Source organism: Phyllostomus hastatus, unplaced genomic scaffold, assembly GCF_019186645.2.
Source record: "Phyllostomus hastatus isolate PE091 unplaced genomic scaffold, TTU_PhHast_1.1 phas_scaffold_78, whole genome shotgun sequence".
Taxonomy (NCBI): Eukaryota; Metazoa; Chordata; class Mammalia; order Chiroptera; family Phyllostomidae; genus Phyllostomus; species Phyllostomus hastatus.
Window position 1 is genome coordinate 81181209 of NW_025334041.1, and position 6982 is coordinate 81188190.

General features: G+C 43.4%; 1 pseudogene; it reads left to right on the forward strand.

The window, feature by feature from the left end:
- Nucleotides 1–5247: 5247 nt before the first annotated feature.
- On the forward strand, nucleotides 5248–6718 carry LOC123811907 (annotated as a pseudogene).
- Nucleotides 6719–6982: the final 264 nt, after the last annotated feature.

Below are 6982 nucleotides of genomic sequence, written 5' to 3' on the forward strand. Positions count from 1 at the left end.
GTCCTACTGAGTGCTCAGCAGTATGTACAATTTCAAGGGAAATACCATGTAAATCTAAAATTGAAGGGCTCAGAGATTAGTTGTGAAAAGATTTACCTTGATGGAAAGGGAAAACATTAAAATGTCTTTTGATGAGAAGACCCAGGAACACTTAAATCCTGTCCTTGGGTTACAGTTATTGATTGCTATGTGACAAACCTTCCCGAAATCAAGTGGAAGGGAAACAAAAAATTTTTTTTGTAATTCTCACACATTCTATTAGGAATTTAGATAGGACACTAGGTGGTCAGCTTATTTATGCTCCATGGTGCCTTAAGCCTCAGTATTAAATGCTGGGTATGACTCAGATTGTTGGAGACCGCAATGACTGGGAGGTTTCTTCATGCACACGTCTCACATACTTGGGTTGACTCAAAGGCTGGGCTCAACTGGGACTGTTGACCAAGTCCCTAAACATATATACACACATGTGTACATGTATTGAGCACTATTGCATGCCATGCCTGCTTCTAGACACAGTAATGCCTTTTCCAGCTCACACTCTGTCTAGAGGAGATAAAGCCCAACGCATATAAGAACAGAGTAAGGTCATCTTCGAGGTTTTTTTCCCATAAAGAGGAAATACATATAAAACAGAGAGAATATAGAAAGCACTTATATCAGTAAACGTTTAGTCAAGAGAACAGAAACCCCTCTAGGATTAGATTTCATGCAGAGGATTAAGAGTCTAAGGCAGCCTTTAGAAGGGTTTAGGGAAGAGATATCAGGCAGGTTACTGCTGGCTTTCAGGGACTCAGAAACATAGATGTGTCAAGGATGCCACCATCAATGATGGGGCGCGCCTGTAACCTGGGTGCCTCCAGAAGGATTTAGAAGAGCATAAAGGAAATATTTTCCTCCCTCACCAACAATGAACAAATGATAAAGGACAGCAAGAGGAGAAAGCCATTTCATTCCCAACCCCTTTCTTCTTAGAGTTTGAAGCTTAGTACACTTGGGGCTGCGACAGCCACCCCATAGCCCGGAAGGGAGGTGCCATCTTTATGGGAGGGGGAGGAGCAAAGGGCTGGTGCATCAACCCTCTAATCTTCTACTTTTATATTCACTGATATTTGAGATTAATCCATTCCTACTCTTGATGAAGTATCCCCTATTTACAGCTGAATATATCTCAACTGAGACATACACGGCTCAGAAACAAAAGACAGATTTTTGTGATGGGAGCAAGTAATCTTCGAATGGATTCATAGATTGAGAGCTGATGTACAGAAGAAAGCAACCTTGTCTGACATCAGGAAGCTGAGTACCTCCATTGTCCACTGTACATCCTACTCCCACCAACATATTTGGCAATAACCACAAGAATATGAGAAATCCAAGATCCAGGTTACAAAATCTGTCAAGTTAGGAAGATGCACCCCATTCTGCTCTTACACGATGGTAAAACTGCAAGAAGCCAATGGAAGATAAAAACTAGCTGTCTTTACTCTCCAGGTTACATGATGTAACCTGTGAATAGCCTGAATTCTCATTTTGCCAGTCTAGCCATTAACAGAAAGAGGTTTCTCAGGTTTTTTACCTCTTTCAATGTTCATTTCAAATTCCTGGGGAAGGGCCACTGTTCACTCTGGCCTCCTTGGTAACTGTGTGACTGCAAGAGGACAGCAAGTCAGCAGTGAGTGAGCACAGGAGGGTGAGCAACTCACCACTAAGGGCCTTCACAGAGGCAGCCATCTGGGTTAAGCCAAAGTTCATCTGTAAAGGCAGCACCACTGCATTCAGCACAGGCAGTGAGAAGCCAAGATAAGAACGATGTGCCCCTTATGCTGTGAAAGCCCAGATAAGATAGGGTGCAAGGAGTTCAAGAAAAGTGAGGAACTGGGTTGGAGGATTGGGTGACAAAGTTGGGGGATTGAGAAGTACAGACTGGTAGTTTTGAAAGAGTCGTGGGGATGTCAATTACATCATAGGAAACATAGTCAATGGTAAGTATGTAATGGGCCAGGTCGGTACTGGAAATTTCAAGAGGATCACTTTGTAAAGTATATGACTGTCTAACCACTATGCTGTATGCCTGAAACATATAAAATAATATTGAGTGTAAACTGTACTTGAAAAACATTTTAAATAAAAGAAGAATAATGAGGACAAGGAAGAGTGTTCCTGGAACATGGAGGAGAAAGTAGAAGACTGTTTTCAGCTCTCAGACAGCATCTAGCACCTTAAACACACCTGCTTGGAGAAGGAACGCTTCAATTATGATAATATGTTGTGATTTAGAATACCTCAATGTCCTCTGAAAAATTACCCCTCTGCCCTCTGGCAGACATTGAATGTCTTTGGCTTAAGTCTTTATTCCCAAGTTAAAATTCACTAGAAAAAGCACATAGCTATATATCTTGCTTTTAAAAATTTAAATGTCTGTGCCTTACCTCTTGACTCAGTAGATGGGAGTGATCTGAGGCCCAGGAATTCAGCTGATTCTGAATACAGATGGAGTGAGGACTGTGGCTTCATATTCTTTAGTGTAAATGCAGGTCCCAAGGGCAAGCTGCTTAAGAAAGAAAGCTCTCCCAAGTCACACAGTTCCGAGGAGAGATATATGGAAGGGTAGAATGGGGTGGTGGGGTGGTGGGGGTGGTGAGTAACATAAAATGAAATTGAGCAGCCCAGTGAAAGTCATGTGGCTAAATCCACCACCCAGATTCCCCAGGGGAGGTCAGAAAGGCTAGGACGTAACTTCCGAAGAACTCTTCCATTGCCAAGGGGATTTGAAAATTGGGAGCTAAATGGAGGCTTGTGCTTATTATTTATCCACTATCTGACCTTCTCAGTCAGCTCTGCTATGAATTAAGAGATTGGCAGGAACTCTAGCATAGTCCTCTGCCCTGTGCCTAGCCCTGAGAGATGCTTTCAAGTAAAAACTGGAGGAAAAACACTCATAGAGGAGACGGGGACCAGCTGGGATGTATTTCAGTGTGTCAGCTTGACACAAGCATGGGTGAAGGCCAGATATGGATTGGTGACTCACCCACATTTAGATGCAGTTTGTGTAAAATGTTTTCATTTCCACATCATGGAAGCAAATCTGAAAGCTTTCACTCAAACCGTGAAATTTAATTCCCTGCAACAAAAAGTGACCTACCCCCAAGCACAGCTTTAAAGAGTCCCACTTTGACTCCTGCTGGATTTCCAAATGTAGCTTAACTATAGTTTGTATGTAATTTCAATATAGAAACAACCAAAACGATGGCATTTTGCCCCTTGGTAATTCTCTGCCCTGCATGAATTGTTTTTAAATTCTAATGAATTAAAGTTGGGTTAATCTTCAGTACCACAGAATCTTTTCAAAATGGGCTTTAGATGTTACATTTTCTTTTAAAAAGCGCTGATGTTCTAGCCTGAACGTCTGCACTCGGGGGTGGAGGTGTGGGATCAAGAGAGATCAGAAGAGTCCTTTAGCTGTGTCTGTCTGTCGCCATCTGTTCCCTAAATACTCATTTTGTAGAAGAGTCTTAGCATTTTAACAAGTTTTCAGAAAGGCAAGAATTAAAATATTTAAGGATTTATACACTACCTTCATATTTTTTTGTCCAACATCACTTTTTAATGTTCTTCATAAAACCAGTCCGTACGAAATTTCTTCCTGACCTCAGATGTAATGTGGACTGTCTTGTACATTTTAACTTCCATATCAAAGGACGTGATACATACATATCAAAAGATCTCCACTATCATCACAGCATCTAAAGACAGGAGATCTTTGTGGCAGATAGTTCAAAGTTATTTCTTAACAGCTTTATTGAGGTATCATTTACATGTTGACATTGTGGTGAAACTATCACCACCATCATGCTAATTAACATACTCCTCACTTCTACACAGTTACCATTGTGTGCATATCACATTCCCTTTATTCATCTTTAATCCCTGAAACTTTGCACACCTCGACCAATATCTCCCCATTTCGGTGGCCCAGCCCCGGAACCACCATGCTGCTCTCTGCTGCTGCAACTGCCGTAGACTCCACGCATCAGCGAGATCATGCCGCAGTCTTCTTTGTGTGTCTGGCTGATTTTCAGCAGTATAACGTCCTCCAGCTTCATCCATGTTATCACAAATGGTAGGATTTCCTCATTTTTAAGGTTGAATGATACTCCTGTATGTGTGTATCACCTCTTTATCCCTTTGTTGGCTGAAGAACAGTTGGGCTTTTCCATGTCCCTGCTGCTCTGAGCAGTGCTACAATTAATATGGGAATGCAGATCCCCTTTGTGAATCCGATTTCCATTCCTTTCAGATATATGCATATCCAGAAGTAGACAGCTGGGTTATATAGTAGTTTTATTATTACTTTTCTGAGGGACTTCCATACCATAAATTGGTATGGCCATTATGGAAATGAGTATAGAGGTTCAAAATTATTTATTGGGCAATTACTGTGTGTCAGGTTTGAGATATATCAGTGAGACCAACATCTACCCTGTGACCTTTAGTAACTCATATTCTTATAATCCTGTTTTCCTATTAAGAAAAATTGAGAGAATTGAACTAGATCTCACAGCATGGCTTTATGATTCAGTGGAATTAAGGAAGTTGCCATCCTATTGTATTGGCAACAAGGACATGCTGGCGGGTGCTGGTTTTAAGAAGAAATTTGACTGAAGAAAGACTTCAAAGGATGGGAATGATCCTAAATCAGGATTTTCAGCACTTTTATTACTGCATATAATTACAGATGATTTACTACCATATTTTCAATCTGGTCTATTAAAAAGAACCCTCAGCCAATCCTAGTGGCAAATGTTTCTGCAATTTTCTGCTCATGTTTTCAGTCAGAAATAAATGAAATATTACTGCTATTAAAAAATAAATAAATTTCCCTGGAAAACAGGGAGAAGATTCTTTTGTTGGCAAACAGGAGCATTTATGTCTCCAAACTAGCTAGTGATACAGCATGGTCCCTGGAATAAAACCTTTAACTTCTTGAGAAGATCAGTGTGCTAAAATGTTAAACTTGAGTTACCAATAAGCAATCTGAGTACAGCCCCCACAAATTTAGAAAAACAAGTGAGGCTTTAGGACTTCAATGGCATTTTAAAAGGGAATCCCATAGTGTTTCACCAGTGTTCAATGTTAAGAGGGAAAATATCTTCAAGAATTGCGCTGATAGCTGCCCCCCACTTAGAAGCAGCTTTTTTGGCTCCTTCTCGAATTTTTGTCTGGTTTGGCCTCCTCACCTCCACTCCAGCTTCCACCATGTCCACAAGGATGACCCAGAAAACCGACAAGGTATCCACCTCTGCCCCCAGGGCCTTCAGCAGTCATTGGAACTTGAGTGGGCCCAGCATCAGCTCCTTGGCTTTTTCCTGGGTGGGCAGCAGCTACTGGGTCACTCTGAGCACCCAAGCACCAATATGATTCTGGCCAGGGAGTTTTGGCAGAGCAGAGAGCATAAGGACCATTAAAACTGTCCAAGGGACCCAGAGCTTCATGAGCCCCCTGAAGGTAGAGGTAGACCCCAATATCCAGGCTGAGTACAACCAAGTAAAGGAGCAGATCAAAAGTCTCAACAACAGGTTTGCTTCCTTCATCAATAAGGTATAGAGCCTGGAGCAGCAGAATAAAATTCTGGAGACCAGTGGGTTCTCCTGCAGCAGCAGCAGATGACTCACAGTAATACAGACAGCATGTTCAAGAACTGCATCAACAACCTTCAGCAGCAGATGGAAATGCTGGCCCAGGAGAAACTGAAGCTGGAGGTGGAGTTTAGCAACATGCAGAGGCTGGTGGAGGACTTGAAGAATAAATATGAAGACAGATCAAGTATACAGAGATGGAGAATGAATTTGTCCTCCTCAAGAAAGATGTGGATAATGCTTATATAAAGAAGGTGGAGCTGAAGTCCTGCCTGGGTGAACTGATGGATAAGATCAACTTCTACAGACAGCTATATGAAGAGGGGATTCATGAGCTGCAGTCCCAGATCTCTGACACGTCCGTGGTCCTGTGCATGGACAGCAACTGCTTCCTGGACCTAGACAGCATCATTGCTGAGGTCAAGGCCCAGTATGAGGAGACAGGCACCCCAGCTGGCTGACGGTGAGACCATGCATTGGATAAAGTACGAGGAGTTGCAGACATTGGCTGGGAAGTACAGCAATGACCTGCAACACACAAAGATGGAGATATCTGAGATTAATTGGAGCATCAGCTGAATCCAGGCTGAGATCAAGGCCCTCAGAGGCCAGAAGGCTTCCCTGGAGGCTGCCATCACTGATACTGAACAGCGTGGGGAGCTGGCTGTCAAAGATGCTCAGGCCACTGTGGCTGAGCTGGAAGCCTCTCTGAGAACCACCAAGCAGGACATAGCCCAGCAGCTAAATGAGTACCAGCAGCTCATGAACGTCCAGCTGGCTCTGGATGTGGAGATCCCCATCTACCACAAGCTGCTGGGAGGGGGGGAGTTGGATTGCCCACTGAAGTCTGTGATGCAGAACATGAGTATCCATACCAAGACCACCAGAGGCTACTCAGGTGAGCTGAGCCAGGCTTATGGGAACTACAGCCTGGGCTTCCAGACCAGCCTGGGCTCTGGTGGGGGCCCTGGCTGCTTCAGCTGCACCAGCACCAGCTCCTCTAAAATGGTGGTTGTGAAGAAGATGGGGCCCACGATGGGAAGCTGGTGCCTGGGTCACCTGATGTCCTGAGCAAGTGACCGACTACTGCAGTGCCACCTGTCCTCCCCACCGGCACAGAGAGGAGCTGTGCAAGGGAGCAGAGTGCACAGGAGACCTGGTCTTCAGCTCACCCTCGGGTGGGGGAGTTTACTGCCTGGGGGAGTTTACCGCCTTTTACCCATACTACCTGACTAAAAAGCCAATCAAGTGCTTTTTCCTAAAATAAAGTCTCAGCTGGCTCTGCCACAAAAAAAAAATTTTAAATAAATTTAAAAATTGCACTGATTGATAATATGCAGTTT